The sequence below is a fragment of the Dermacentor albipictus genome, chromosome 1 (assembly GCF_038994185.2).
Source record: "Dermacentor albipictus isolate Rhodes 1998 colony chromosome 1, USDA_Dalb.pri_finalv2, whole genome shotgun sequence".
NCBI lineage: Eukaryota > Metazoa > Arthropoda > Arachnida > Ixodida > Ixodidae > Dermacentor > Dermacentor albipictus.
The window spans coordinates 366,155,218-366,170,747 of NC_091821.1; the positions used below are offsets into that span (position 1 = coordinate 366,155,218).

Consider the following 15,530-nt stretch of genomic DNA (forward strand, 5'->3'; position numbering starts at 1 on the left):
TTTAGAACGCTCTCTCTCTCTCTCTCTCTCTCTCTCTCTCTCTCTCTCTCTCTCTCTATTTATAGCCGTTCGGTGTCCCTATAGCAACGTCAGCAAAATGACGCCAAAGGAAGCGCAATTTCAATCGTTCCGGTGTGCAGGACAATTTGCGAGTCACATTGAGGGCGCCGATCGTATATTGTTGCAGCGCGCATGCGTGCTTCTCTCCCGTTCGGACACGGCCACGGGAGCCGCGAGCATACGGTGCCAACTGCAGCCGCGCTAATAAGCCGATAAACGACGCAAACGACGGGAGACCCGAGAGATAATACCGGCGCACTGCAGAAGATAACTTTCAGGCCGGCGCGTTGGTTTTCAGGCCAACGCTCCCATTGCAAAGCGTGCTCCTTCAAGGAACGATGAGTGAGTGCTATGGCCTGTCGGCCTTCCCAGATGGCGTCACGCGAATTGCAAAGCAAGCACGCCGCGGTGAAAACGTCGACGCAAGAAGCGTCGCTAATCACCGGTGATACACTGTGAATTTACGTGCTGTCAGCTTATTCACGTGGCACCAACACTGGGCCGCGATATTGTGGCGATGCATTCAGCTAGATTCTACGCCACTATTTATCATCCACCGTTTGAGGCCGGCTGATTCCATTGACAACGCGGGCGGAGCATCGCTCCGATGCCGGATGAAGCGCGAAAAAGACTAGCATCGGGGGAAAATTGGCTGCGGCTTAGCTCAGCTAGCTCTGGATATGCGAAGCGAAAGCTTGGCTTAGCCTGGTTAAGTCTTGGTTTCACTTGGTTATAACCTTTGATTTAGCTGTAATTATTATACCTAAGTATACAATCATCGTTAAGCCAAGTTTGACGGCTGTGCCTTTGTCGGTGGCTAGACATGATTGTCATTAAGTTCGCACTGACTATAGGCGAGCGCTGAGGCTTTCATTTTCATTAATTTACATGCCTCAAAATAAAATGACTAGGCGAGCGCGTCGCTCCAGGCACGCGGCGACCCAGCTGCAGAGAGCGCATGCGCCAAGCCGGCGGCGGCGCCGGAGCTCGGCGCGGCGAGTCACGGGATGCGTTGCCAAGGCTACGGCGCAGCTACGGTCACATGAAGGTCAAAACTCGGCTCGGCGCGGTTAATAAAACTTCCGCTTTAAAAGGCATCGCTACGAAACCGCCGCCCGTGTTCTTTCTGTCCTATTGTATGACCTACAGCGTTCTATTGAGACAAGTAGCGTCGATATAGGATTCGCTTGCGATGAAAAGATAAGGAAGCAAACCTACCAGGCAAACTGCAGATAAAACGGACGCGATGTTTATGGATCGTTTGACTTCACAAACGGCCAGGAAATATTAGAAAATGAGGAAGCATGTATAGACAATAAGGGCGCGTACATGGAAGGCAGAAGTCGCTGACAAATAAATAAATAAATAAATAACACGGGTAATTGGCTTTTCGCGGCACGCGTACGTAACAGAAGCTCTCGCAGAACTGTGTCATTCCAAATGCGCAGTATCATCCGACATCCACGAGTAAGTCGGCCGCAGCTGTTCACCGTATGAGCCGTGTGATGTAATGACAAACGGGGCACATTTTGGCGTCAGAACAGCCGGAGCCGCGTTAGGAGCCAGCGCGAGGAGAGGTGACTGCACTTTCAGGCACGCGCGCTCGGGCGGCGCGTTGTGACATTGCGCGTCAACGCGCCGGATTTGGGACATGTAAATACAACTCTTATCGTGGCTGTTGATAACGGCACGTTCTCACAGTCGTCGATAGCCGAATAACGACGACCTGTGTTACGTGATAAGACCCCTATACGACTACACTCACATCACACACCCTCCCTCCCCCTGTCTACAGGCACTTGCCTCACTGCTTTCAGATAGCAGTCCGCCAGCAAATTACTTTCGCGACGTTCCTAACTAACTGCCCCGATGTTGCACTATGTAGACTATGTGGACAAGTAGGCGTGCGATACGAAGCTGACAAGAAAATTTCACAGCGCACAAACATCGCAGCGCACAATCTAGTGTCACATACAGCAGGGTGCAATTAACGCAAGAACAGGAGAATGATCGTTACACTCGTTGCACAGCGGCGACGTCAGGAGAACGGCATTTTCCAATTACAGCCACCGGGGAGAGATAGGATTTCGTAAGTCTGCGGCTATGCACGGCGCGTCAGAATGGAGACGCCATGTTACGGGCGGGAAGCGGTACCGAAAAGCAGCTATACGAACGAGTCGTGAGGCCGATCAGATAGAACGCAGTATTGACATAGCATTATGCGCGGGCTTGTTATGTATATCTATGTTTCTAAAGGACAACAAGCGCGCGGTCGGTCGGCTTTAGAGAGCGAAATGGCGGTGATAACAATGCTAAATGCTGCGACTCGATCACCGGGAGCGCCAGTCCAGGTCGATGACTTCCGAGGACATTGCTTACAGAGGACGGTGATCGGCTACGCCAGCGCGCAAGACAGCGGGCTCCAGTGAGGCGCCACACCATGCGCTACATGTCTCGGAAACGTGAATCCACGAAAACGATCGCGGCGAGAAAACGTCTCCGAGGAACTGGGGCACAGAAATTCTCGTTCGTAGTTGCTGTTTTGCCATATAGGCTGGTAGCCTTCGCTATCACGATGGGTTGGCATCTGCTCTTACGAACCAGCTCCAGCATAACAATATTCTTGCGATTACAAGCACTGTCCACTTCAAAAATATGCACCGCAGCCCACTGTCCTCGAGCGGGCGCCGGAATATCGGTCGAATGTCTGCTCCTTGACCGTAGCAGGCCCGAGTTATCTCACTCTAACGTCATCTTTGAAGAAGGAGAACGAAAGAGGCTCTGTAAAAAAAAAAAAAGAAAAGAAGAAAACAGCTCTAATGGTCATCCACGTTCCCTTGATGGACATGTGCGAAAGTAGCTGTGATTATCGTGTTAACTGCGCACAGAGCCGCGGGGCAAACGCCAGACACAGCGTTATTTCTATTCCCTCTTATGCCGTCGCCATTTCGTTCCCCATCAGTAGCCGGTCATGGCAACCGGTCTGGTCCAACCCACGACCGTTCACACATTTCCTAACGTCCTTTCGACTTCTTCGCCCAACGACCGTGGCAAGTCCGAAAGTAGGGACGGCGGATGCACCGGGACTAATTGGCTCGCCGAGACAACACCCGATATATCTTCTCCCCTTACACGCAACGTTCTCGCAGGCGATAGTCGTCCGCAGTGTGAACGACCACGCGGACGCTACCGCTACGCCATTCGCGGCAGCTTCGCGGAGAAGGCACGCCAATTCGCTGCGCCCTCTTTTACCAGCCGTGCCAAGCCCGGTCGGCCTGGGTCGGCCATCACCATCCGGTGCAGGGTGCCAGCCAGCGCGCGCGCACTGGGGGTGAAGTCCGTCGACGCCGCCGATGCAGCGGCGGAGCAGGCCAGCAGCAAACAGCGCGCCGAGTGCAGTAGCCGCAGCGACCGACCTTCAACCCGGGTTGGAGCTCCGCTGCGCAGGGCCATCGATCGGAGCTCCGCGAGCAAAACGGTAAGAAAAAAATGATGGCGAAGAGATAGAGAAGAAAGGAAGGCAGCGCGCAGCGCTTGACCTTGGCCGCTGTGGAACCGGAGAGAGGGCGAATCCGAGAGAAAGAGCTGCTGCTCCCGCTTCGTTGCGCGGCAGCGCCGCCTAGAGATAAAACGCATCACTGCTGTGGGCGTCAAGAAACGCCGCCGGCGCCTGCGGCTGCACCTCTCTCACAGCGCTCGCGGCGAAGGCTGAGAGCCTGCGCGCCCACCAGCAACGCCACGTGCATGAGCTCTGAGCCACATAGAAGTTCACTTTCGTTTTTTTTTTTTTTCGAAATCATCATAAAAAAAGTAGGAGCCAGAACGATCAACTTGAGTGCGGGGGCGTCAATCGTCCGCTAACATCGTAACAACGTTTCGAACTCGCTTACGTAAGTAAGCACACAGCTTACGAAACGCAAAAAGCATCAAGGACTCGCAGCAACCGTGCGAAGAAACTAAGCTCGCGAGAAAACGATACAGCTGCCGGCACTGGTTCGCTCTTGCAATGACGCTTGGCGGAATATCGGATTCCACCGTTATGTAGAAGGGTCCGTCGAGTTCCAATCTAAGCCAGAAAGGTTACGAGGGCAACGAGTGGAACATTACAACACGGTCGTCGGCACTGTGACAAAAGATGGATCGTGTCGGAATTACATACGGGGCTGAGGAACTTTCGATGGTTTGACCTTTCGGAAGAGTTGCGAAACGCGCGGACCAATGTTTCCGTTACGGAGTACTTTAGGCAAACGCACCACGGCGTCATTTAATTCAGCCTGTCGACTAATGAGCTTGAAGGCCCGCGCAGGATGGCGCTGATTAACATAACCATCGCCATTTTCTCAGAATTCTGGGGACAAGTTCACAAGCCTGTTGGTTCGTTGGTGAACTATGGCATTAACTGGCTAATTATGTGTACAGCATCAGGATTGGCTGGTATTCGACCTTACGAACAACTGCAGCGTTCGAACTTTTTGTGAATATGAGTACGGGCCCTACTTTTTCGGGTTTTTATGATAAACTTGTTGTACTAATGAAAATGGTAATTTAAGTTCACTCAAATAAAACGCTTATTAAAAGCGATGAAATTTCGCAATTGTTTATTCAACTGGAGTTCGTTAACATGATGCTAGATCAAGTGATAAAAGCGAACCATCAGACTGGTGAATCTGGGTCTCTCTCTCTCTCTCTCTCTCTCTCTCTCTCTCTCTCTCTATATATATATATATATATATATATATATATATATATATATATATGATGCTAGTATTGTTTGCAAGAGAAAATATTAACCACTCCTGACGTAGGACATACCTTTAGCGGTGGTGGCTGGCCAACGACAAAGATCACTTATGAAATAATAAAAGAACCTTTGTGTGTACGGGCCCTGGTTCACGTTTAATCGCTCAACACAAAGGCATCGTCTGTGTGTGACCGCACAGCAAGGCTGCAAAACGTGGGCATTGTTCACAACGTAAATAGTCGGTGAATGAATGATCCCTGAAGTCCAGTACAGCGCCACAGCCCTTACGATCGGAAAGCTGTCGCGGCAACCAGGGAAGAAAAGCGTGGATGACGAGAGCTCTCCATCGCCACGACCATGACACCGAAGAAACCACGGCGACGACCACCAGAATGCCGGGGTTAAAGAAGTCAGCTTTCTTGGCAATGACCGGAGTTAACCAACCCAACGAAATGAGATGCAATTCAGATCGAACGCGTGGATTGGACAGTGCCAGCAGTATTTAGTCGAGGTAGCAACGGTCGGGGGCTACCACCCGTGCGCGTAGAAGCTGGAATCACTCAACAGCCACATTCATGAGAACGCAGGGCAATAGAAAAGCCTGACGAATGCAACCGCTGAACACGAAAACATCCAGAAACAACTGCTATAATGAAGGTTGCAGCCAGTCTCGGGGACACGAGGAGAACAGCTGCGCTAAAAGAGAGCAAGCTGTCTTTTGGAGGCAAGTTACCAGGTCATCGGGCATACGCAGATATATTTCCTACCTACTGCCGCGTCGCCGTACTCCGTTACGCCGAGGCGTCACGCGGTCAGCACCGGTCCACCCGTACCTTCGTCGGGCTCCAAGGCCGCCGTCGCGCGCTCGGTGTACTTTCCATATCGGGCTGCCTAGAAAGAGCTAGAACGCGGCAACCGGAAAGGGGAGGGCTGCAAAAGGAAGGCGACGCACTAAACAAAAAGCTCGCGCTCACGCAACATCAAGGAAGGCGAAAGAAAGAAAGCCAGGGCAGGGGACGACTCTTGAATGGTCGCCGCCGCTCGGCTTTTTGTTGCCAAATAACTCTCGCTCGCAAACGAGGACGGTGAAAGGGAAACCCGCGCGCTCCAGAGGCGTCCGCCGCGACCAGTCGGAGGCAGGGGCGCACTGGCGGCAGCCAATGGTACCCCGTCCGGTGCATACGTCACCCGCGCTTCGTCCTCCTGGGCCGCCGCTTCCGGCAGCGGAAGTGAACCGATCCCTTCGCCCGCAGCGGCGGCGGCCGCGGGACCTTGAACACCCGTCTGGCACAATGGCCGTGGCCCCCAAAAGCCAGCACCTCTCCCTCCCTCCTGTCGCTTCTACATGATGTCCCAGTTGATGCGCCGCTCGCATCGTGATGCAAAGCGCGTGCCCACCGCGTCGTTTTGCGTTTCTTCATCTCCGCCTGCTGTCCTCTCTCTCTATCCCCGGCTACTCCTCCTTTCCCCACACTATACCACCGACTGGTGCTGATGTGTCAGCCGGTCAACAAGCTTTCCGCTTTTTTTCAACCACGCACACACACTCTCTCTCTCTCACCTATATACATTTCCTCTCTTTGTTTCTTCCCTCAGGCCGCGGGACAGAACTTCACAGAACTACTGCAGAACAGATGAAGTGTCCGCCGAAAGGTGCGACAGTTACGATGCACGCAGCCTTATACACGCTTTACTAAGATATTACCGATACTTTACCGATAAACGCTACTGCAGCTACTACAGCCACAGCGGCGAAAGCATGCCGTCGTGGACGGGCATTTTTATCGTATCGCCCGATGCAACAAGTCAGAAGAGCTCAACCGAGCATTCGACGCGGCGATCAGTCAGAGGGCTTCCACGGGTGTTGAAAAACGGAAAAGGCTATTTGATTAGCATGCCCTTCACCCTTGAAAAGAAACCAATGAAGAGCGAGGTACAAATTTTCACAGCGGGCCTGCATGCGGCAGCGGGCTTCGAACCCACTTCCTGCTGCCAAGATAAAAGAGATATGTGCCTATAGCGACTCTTGTGGCACTGAGTCGTGCTTAACGTCCCGTAAAAGTGCCTTAGAGCGCTTTTTGGCACTAAGGACCGCGTAGCCAGCTGTCGCAGAGCTGTCATACAGAACGGCGACGACTCAATCATACGTTGGAATCAGGCCAGGACGTTTACTTATTCCCACTGACGGTTATGAAGAGCATAACTTAAGGCCAAGCAGGATATTTTCACTTGGCGCTTAGCACCCCCGTTAACAAGCACAGTAAAGCGCCACCATAATGAAGGCAACCTAAACTGTAGTTCACGCAAACAGAAAGGCAGAGAGAGAGAGAGAACATCCACTTATCTCAAAACGCTTAGACTCGGCGTCCGTAAAGCTACGACGCTGTTTATCGCGAACCCCAACTTCAACAACGAAACGAGGCCATTCACGCGCGGCCTGGCCTACCGGGTATAAAACGCGAAAGCTGGGAGCGAAACAATGCTGCGTTGTTATTGCGAACCGCAGTCACGGCACTTTCCGTTCTGGCGTTTTGGCGGCCATCGCGGGCGTCGCACAGGCACAACGCGGCCTGCTTGGCTGACGAATCCGGTCATTAAATAACGGAAGTAAAATTAGCAATCAAACACTCGCTAAGACAAAAGAGTGTCATTGAAAGGGTGCGTAACTAACGCCCTTCCTGACATCACGGCCGAAGCGGCCGTGATGTCAGGAAGGGCGTTAGTTACGGGCCTTCGTGGAGAGCAACCTCCACGAAGGCCCGCGAGAATGCGCCACGCTTTGTTGTCCGATTTCAGACACAACCAATGAACAGGGCAAGCTTCCTCGGCTGGGGTGACGAGCACAGCGGCAGATCGTGGCCAGCAAGCGTATACGCGCTTGCGAGGATGTCACGTGCCGGTTCGCAAATAACGACCAACGATCACAATAGTCTCCTGATCATGGCGTGAAACGCATTGTGCCCTCCAAAGTGGTCGTCACGCCTTCTTACTGATGATATTTGGTATCGCGAACATGCCCATCGCTTTCATACTTGATGAAAAGAGCGCTACGAAGACGCGGACGAAAGAACAACATGTAGGACAGACAAGGCGCTACTTCCAACTACTTCCAGTTGGAAGTAGCGCCTTGTCTGTTGTACATGTTGTTCTTTTTGTCCGCGTCTTCGTAGCGCTCTTTTCATCAAGTACGCAAAACCAACTCGCCCACATCAAGCTTCTGCTGCATCGCTTTCATGTTTCCGTAATTATCATTCCCTCTCCGTTCATAGATTGCAGATGAAATTTCCTATAACAGGCAAGAAAATATGCATTACTTTAAAGTATGGAATTGTTAAAATGAGCGTAAACAAGATTCGCACTGCTGAAAAAGAACTGCGTCGTGATTTCGAGCTCTCCTTCGCTTTAGGCGACTATGATAAGGCATCGCAGCCACATGCATGGCAGCTTGCACAGCTGCGCAGAACCATTTCGGGACAGGAGGCGCCATTTCGTGTTTGCTGTCATCGCCGTTTGAGCGGCACAGCAATAACAGTCTCGGCCCATGTTTGGAGCGTTGAACTATATGCGGTCGTATAAGTGGAACAGCTAGGCGCCATAAAATTTATGATAACGTTCGAAATCGCACAGGCTGGCTGGCTTGCTTGCTTGCTTACCCCCGCTGCAACACGATATGCGAGAGCGTGTGCACGATGTAGCCCACCTTTGATGTTCTCTTTTGTTTCATTTCTCCCTGTTTTTTTTCCTGTTTTTTTTTTTTCCCTGCACGTCCGTTCGATAGCGCCACGTCGTATCCGGGATTTGCTGATCGCGCCGCTTCTCGGCGACGTTAAAGCAGCTGTAAAATTCGCGCGGATCCTGCATTATCGCTGGCGCGCCGGGCAAGGAATAACGATAAAAGTAAATAAAGTGGGGAACAGGTGCGCCGCCATATAGCACGGAATCTTGCGCTAAACGTCGGATAACGAATCCCGCGTGCGGCGCCGGAGTGCACGTTCCCGCATGTTGAGAAACAGCCTCCGCTGCTCGAGAGTCTTCTATAAGCAGTGCGCATAAAAACGGCTGCTGCTGCTGCTGCTGCTGATGATGATACTGATGATGATGATGATGATGATGATGCTGATGATGATGATGATGATGATGATGATGATGATGATGATGATGATGATGATGATGATGATAAGCGCAACATTTCAAAGCCCCGCGTGCGCGTCATGCCGCGGACTGAAATCGGTGTACAAACCCAGAGTGACAAACAACATTTTTTTTTTCTCGCTATTAATTTCAAGCTGTAACAGTTGCGTTAGCCATGGATGCGGCCGTAGGTAGAGAGAATGACACTGAATTTAATGAAAAAGCACTAGATGTTTGCATGGCTGACGGTCTATAATACTACTCCAGCTGTTGCGTGAAAAGGAAATGCGAAGAAGAAAAGAAAAAAAAAAGTCTACTAATTCATTGCTGGCCCTTCATAGTTGACAGTGTCCCTCGTAGTCCTGCAGGATGGAGCTTTGATGAAATCACGGGTAGCAATAAGCAGCGGCGCTGCAGGTTTTTGCTGGTCGATGGGTAGTGTGGAACGAGTGATGTCGCGTCCACTTTGCTGACAGCAAATTACTCGTGCAGAGCTGATATTCTAGCCACCCTCCTGATAAATGCCTTGAACCCTCCTCCAGCCACCCTCCTGATAAGTGCCTTGAACTTAACTTTGTTCAGTTTGCCCGCAACCGCTGTCGTGTCCTCACGTTACATTTTCCCTATCTTTCTGTAGCAAGCCTACAGACGGTCGCAGAGGCCTGTCCCCTTCTACTGCAATTATGTTTTCGTATTTTCCTGCGCCACCGACGCGCACAGTCATGCCTTAGAAACACTCTGGTCTGAAAGACTGTTCCGATCAGAAAGAAAGAGAGAGTTGGAAGTAAATTCGTGATGATGATGTCAGTTCCGACAGGCTTCCGTCGATCGGTGCGAGAGCTCAACTTGGCTTAGCTGAACAGAGCGTCACGAGATGTCGCCACCAGAGCTACCGGTCTCAGTTACGTCTTTCGGTACACGTCTACGCTACGCTTTGAAAACGTGGATCTGTAATATATGATCCGACCTACAACCAGATTGCAGCAGCTACGCCGCACAGTGCGTAGCTGCAGAAGCAGGACAACAGCAGGAGAAAGGTCCGCAAAGAAATAATCACACCGCCGTTGGTTACCGTACCTCACAGCGAAACACAGAGCAGGGCACGCACGAAAAGGCAACGGTCAAGCGCGCGTTCTTCGGCAACGGGCCCCACCGCACGCGCTCCTGTTGTTTACGGCTCCACGTCCACGTTGTTACTCTCCAGACGTTGCGCCGTCCGAGTGTGTGTTTTGAAAGCGACCGCGCATCGCTGGGCCGACCGGACCCTGGCTTCTTCCCCGGGTCCTAACCACTCGCGCCGGTGAAAGATGCGCGAAAACTGTTCGGGTATGTACGGGAAAGGAGCGGGCTTTCTTTCCGTGCCGACCGGAAACACACTGCAGCACGTGCTCACTATATTATCATACACGGCGCATCTTTTAGCAGTTCCCGCAAGCAGAAAAAGAAAGGGGTGTGTGTGTGTGTGAGGGAGGAGGAGGCAGCATTCGTGCGGCACATTTTTTTAAATATCCGTTTTTGCTTCGTCAATCTGACGTTTCGTCTGATGCCCAGCCTGAGTTCATAATATTCAGTAACACCCGAAATCTGCTTAAGGGGCTTATGTGTTTATTTTAAACTCCTTTATAGCATAACCAAGGAATGAACCGACCAGGCCCAAACAAGTGTGTGGCTCCACAGTATTAGCATCAGAACACGAAGACGGGAGTGTACCACACTTCATCTTCCGCACCATGCCTGTAAGCGTCGAAAACTTATCCCCCCCCCTCTCCCTATATATATATATATATATATATATATCGACATACATGGTCTTCAGACTTTTGCTCGGGACTGTATAGCACGGTCGTATTACAGCGGGCCAGTGCCTCAGCGAGTAGCCTCAGCGAGCGCCTCAGCGCCTCAGCGCCTCAGCGGGCCAGCGCCTCAGCGAGAAGCCTCGGAGAGGGAGAGCGCGCGGTGGCCGCCCAACCAACCGCCCCGTTATCAGCCGCAGGTGCCACAAAGTGAGCGATTCGCTTCGCTCAAGAACCCGGACTTGCTGTATATACGCGATGCCATCACCGCCACTCTCACTAGCATACGTGCACAGATATTCACGGCTGCGCGCAAGACGGGGGTTTCGCAACACGCCGCCGGCACGCAAGGCCACGCGCACGCTGCCTCGTCGCTCTATAGCCGGCTCGCGACGCGACGTTCGGCAGGTGGGCGGCGTCGGTGTACGGGCGATACAGCCGCGCACGCCTCGCTAACCCCCCCCCCCCCCCTTCCCTTCCCTCGGGGAGCGATGTTTGCCAACGAAGCGCGCATTAGCATGGCCGCACGTATGCCGCGTTCTCGTGACACTCGGCGAAAGCGTCCTTCCGACATTGGGGCAACATCGTCTTCTCGCTCGTTCTCTCCTGTCTTCTTGAGGCCGAACGTAGCAGCGCGCGCACGCTTGCAAACCTCGGCCACCCGGCTCCGCGACCCACCCACCCCGGCCACGACGGGCACGTAAACGTAACTTCTCGCCGCGCGTCGCTTCTCGGCGCGTGTGTGCGTGCGCATTCGCACGAGTCACGACCAGCAGGGCCGGCCTGCAGGCCTCTCCGTTTCGCGGTCGTGACGCGTGGTCACGCGTTGTGGTACGGCTGGAGCAATCTGGTCGGGGACGGCTGGATTGAGAGAGGTTAGGAAAGAAACAAAGCTGTCGTTTACTCTGACGCGGGTGTTGGCGACTCTGTTAGATAACGAAAAGCTTACGAGCCAACTAAAGTCATCGCCCTTCGGGAGAAACAGGAAAGTAGCTCGGCCTGTCTACACCGTACACCGAGAGTGCCCAATGGCCGCCACAGTACACGTCGCGACCGTATACCAGGCAGACTTCCGGCATGGGGAAGATTCAGAAAAGGTCATCGTGACCGCTGCGGCCAGGCATTCCGTTTTGGTGTGTGCGTGCGGGATCTCCTTCGGAGAGTCCCCCTGACCGCAGACTTCCGCCCCCTACAGCCCTCCTTTAGAGAATGCTTACTTAGAGAGGAATAGAATATCTGCGCTCTGGATGGTCGAGAGAAGGGGCATAAGGGCTGATAGCAGCTTAAAAGCCGGTAGCAGACCAGACGTCCGTCTCTACAAAACTCGTTGTTCCGGGGCCCCTGTATAGTAAAGTTCTTCAAGATAACAGGGAAGAGAAGTAGCCAATGAGGGAAAGGGGGGCTCGGGCTGCGAACGTGACCGTGCGATGGCTCCACGGGTTTCTTGCTGCCGCCAGACGAGAGCGGCAGGCGGAGGAGCAGAACGCGCCCGGATCCCTGGGAAAAGAAAGGCAGCACCGGAGCCCGAAGCAGTGCGGCAGCCCCGATAAGCAGAAGGGCCCAGCTGCGGAGCAAGCGAGCAGCAGGCCCACAGGATGCACGTCCCAAGAAAAGAAACCCGCGGCTCTTCCAACGCTGGTCGAGTTTTCCTGCTGGCGCTTTGTGTCCCGGTCCCCTACCCCCTGCCTTCGCTGGGCCGTCGCCGCTCTTTTCTTGCTTCTTCGCTTTTTCTTCTCTTTCGGCCCAGACACGGAGCACGCTCTTTCGAGCGAAGCTAGAAGGCCTTCTCCTTCTGGGGTCCTTTTCACGTCGTCTCGCCCTTGCCCTTGGAGGGGGGCCACGCACCGCCGCCGCCGGGACGCAACTGCATGTACACACACACGCACCGTCTGTTCTCTCCGACTGCAGACCCCCGAAGAAGGACGCGCCCCTGCGGCTTTGTTGATTGGCGCTCCGGAAGCCGCACCCGCGGCGGGCGACGACGCTAGCTCCCGCGCGCATGTTTGCCGCCGTTTCGGAGAGAAGACGTCGACGGGCGCTAGCCCGCTTTTGCTTTCCTCGCGGGGAAGGAGAGAGGCGGACCCTTTCACGGGGCTTCCGGTTCCAGTCGCTGGGTCACCAGTGCACTCGGGGAGGGCAACGAAAATGAATGCCGCTTTCCCCCGGACGACCCGGAGCTTGGAGCTCAACGCGAGTCCCCCCTCCGCTGCTCCCGGCTGCAGAAAAGAACCGGGACAGCTGAGCCGCTGCAGCCCGCTTCGGCTTGGCGCGTCAGAGAATGGCGCGCAACACGGTTCAAATCGTTGCGCCCCCCCCCCCCTCCTCCCCCTTTCACACACACACACACACACACACACACACACACACACACACACACACACACACACACCACACACCACACACACACACACACACACACACACACACACAGACACGACCTGAGCCACGTTCCTTCCTTTGTCGGGCAAGGGGAACGATGACGAGCGGAGAAGACTCCTTCCTCGCCCTCTCACTGCGGCCGAGATGACTGTCCAGACACGGACGCACGCACAGGCACGCAAACACTGCACGAAGACCCGCTTTCGACTTTGCAGCAGTCGCACCCGAGTCACTCGCTTTCAGAATGGTGGCCGCGGTTGTGGAAGTAACTATGATCAGCTGCCACGGTGGACACGTCGTTGTGAGCAGACCCGTATCCGCGAGCCCCGCCATGGTTTTCCATATGCGCGGGCAAAGCAGCAGCATGCGCTGCATGCGGTGGGAGCGGGAGTGAAAACGTAAGTGAATGGAAGTGTCGCTACATTGACTATCTGAGGCCGCGGGAAAGCAGGATTATTTCGCTGGCACACGGGATTACGCGAGCCCTTTCAGCGTATATATGAGATGCGGCTAAAGCTGCCTGGAAATCTGAAGAGAGCGACCTGACTGACGAACAATCGTACTGTTCCTTCTTCATGTATATCAATCAAAACTTCTACGCTACTCACTGAAAATACTTCCTTCTCTCACAGTTCTCCTTCGGTTTTGAACACGGTGCTTCCGGCAGATCTCAACTCGTCCGGGTTTGCCGAATTATTTTCGCAGTGGAGACAGCGCACATGGCGACCGAAGTTCCCATAAGCAAGTTTGTAGCGATAAGTGCAATGCACCAATTGGTACAGATAGTCGCCATTAATAACGTGCCCACAATACCCTTTGGAAGCAGTACTATACTCTAGGCGCGACGCCAAGCAGTTCCAAGAAACAAAAGCGGACAGGCCATAGGAACAGTGGCTCATATCAGTGAAAAAAAATACGCATTCACGCAAGTGGCAGCGGAAGGAGGTGCATACGACGTCTGTCTGGACACCGGGTCTAAAAGCAAAGCCGAGCGTGCATCAGTGGGCCGTCGATGAGCAAGGGGGAAAGAATCGGGCCTCGGCCTTCGGGCCTTGGTTCCTTCCACACACCGCGCGCGCGTCATCCCCTCTTCTGTTCTGCCTCACCACTTGCCCAGACTTGCCTACTCCTTCTTCTTTCACTTCCGCTACTTCTTCGAAAGGAGAGAGCGGCAGCTGCAGGAAAAGATTGAGTCGACAGCGCCACTGCACGGTGCGCGCGAATAAGCTCGGGGGAACAACAACAACGCGCCATTATTGTGCTCGCCCTACTTGCATTCAGACCCAGCGGGGTAGAAGAAGGAGAAATCGAGGAGGAGCGGGGCCGGGAGGCACGCGATTGAAAAGTGGAGACCGGTGAAGAAGAAAAAAAAAACATAGTATAAAAGGTAGCTCGTCGCGGCTGTCCTCTTACAGGTGCTGCTTCTGGTGCCCCGATTTGCAACGGGGCCGCGAGTCCCGAACGCGACAAAAGTGCAGGCGATCAAAGGGAAGAGAGAGATGGGGAGGGGGTAGACGCCGCGATGGCATTACAGGGAGAAGGTCGGGAAGCTCGAAGCTCGCAAAAACAGGACGGCGTTCACAACCGCGCACAGTTAAAGGGCTGCGGCCGGGGCTCCCGTAAGGGCCACGGTGTTTGTGTACTGTCAGGATTGGGGGCTCAATCCCTTCGTCCGTGGTCCTTTGCCAAGATTGGAGTACGGCATAAATTCGAAGGTAGCTGGCCCATGCCGTCGTCCAACTTATTTACGCTGAGATCGTTGATGAAGTGAAGAACTGCTTCTCATCGAGAACGAGGAAAAAGGGGTTTATTTACAGAAAATTAACTCAGTCTAACATGACTGTTTGAGAAAAATAGTATTAGTCCAACAGGACTGCATGAGAGAAGTGAACCAGTCTAACATGACTGCTCAAGAGAAGTGTCCAACAATCGCACAACCACAGTTTTTATACACTCGATCCGCTGGTCCTACGACGCGGCGGCTGTTCGTTTACACACCACCAACTCGCAGCTGCTCTGAAGACCAGTTTTCAGACACAAAGGCACACACATTCCGAAGCCCAAGCGACGGCGTTGAAGGTGGTGCCGTTCCGGAAAATCGACGCCGCTCGAGGGACGCTCGTTGTTTTGCAACATGCTGAACCGTGAGAGCGCAAAAATAAGACGTTCCCGCGGTAGCTTCTTCAGGCGTGTCAGATCAGCGCCGCGTTGAGGAACTCTGGAATCATTGTCCACACACCAAACTCGTCTTGTCACAATGTCGAAGCGGGCTGGAGGAAGGCGGCGGATTCCAGCGCAAAGGTCGCTTCTTTGAACGCCTCGCAGCTGCAGCGGCGGAGAGCGGGAGGTGCGCGTCTTGCACCCCTTGTCGTAATCGGGTGGCAAGGTGACAATCTTGTTGTGCAACCCGCCGTTCTTTACAGCGC

The 15,530-nt window shown here is 53.6% G+C and overlaps 1 protein-coding gene and 1 long non-coding RNA gene across 5 annotated transcripts in view; one reads left to right on the forward strand and one right to left on the reverse strand.

Moving 5' to 3' along the window:
• The window catches only part of LOC135906953 (ecdysone receptor-like), a 178,582-nt gene that overhangs the window by 87,589 nt on the left and 75,463 nt on the right, over positions 1–15,530 (reverse strand). Inside the window, exon 1 of one of the 4 annotated variants that reach the window (XM_065438586.2) lies at positions 10,010–10,135. The exons of the other annotated variants lie outside the window; for them this stretch is intronic. The gene's annotated coding sequence lies outside the window, so the exon portion shown is untranslated. Of the gene's footprint in view, positions 1–10,009; positions 10,136–15,530 lie in introns of those variants that run through there. 4 annotated transcript variants of the gene reach the window in all.
• LOC135906958 (uncharacterized) overlaps positions 2,867–15,530 on the forward strand; it is a 147,190-nt gene continuing 134,526 nt past the window's right edge. The window contains exon 1 of the long non-coding RNA XR_010565858.1: positions 2,867–3,538. This is a non-coding gene — a long non-coding RNA (uncharacterized lncRNA). The remainder of the gene's footprint in view (positions 3,539–15,530) is intronic.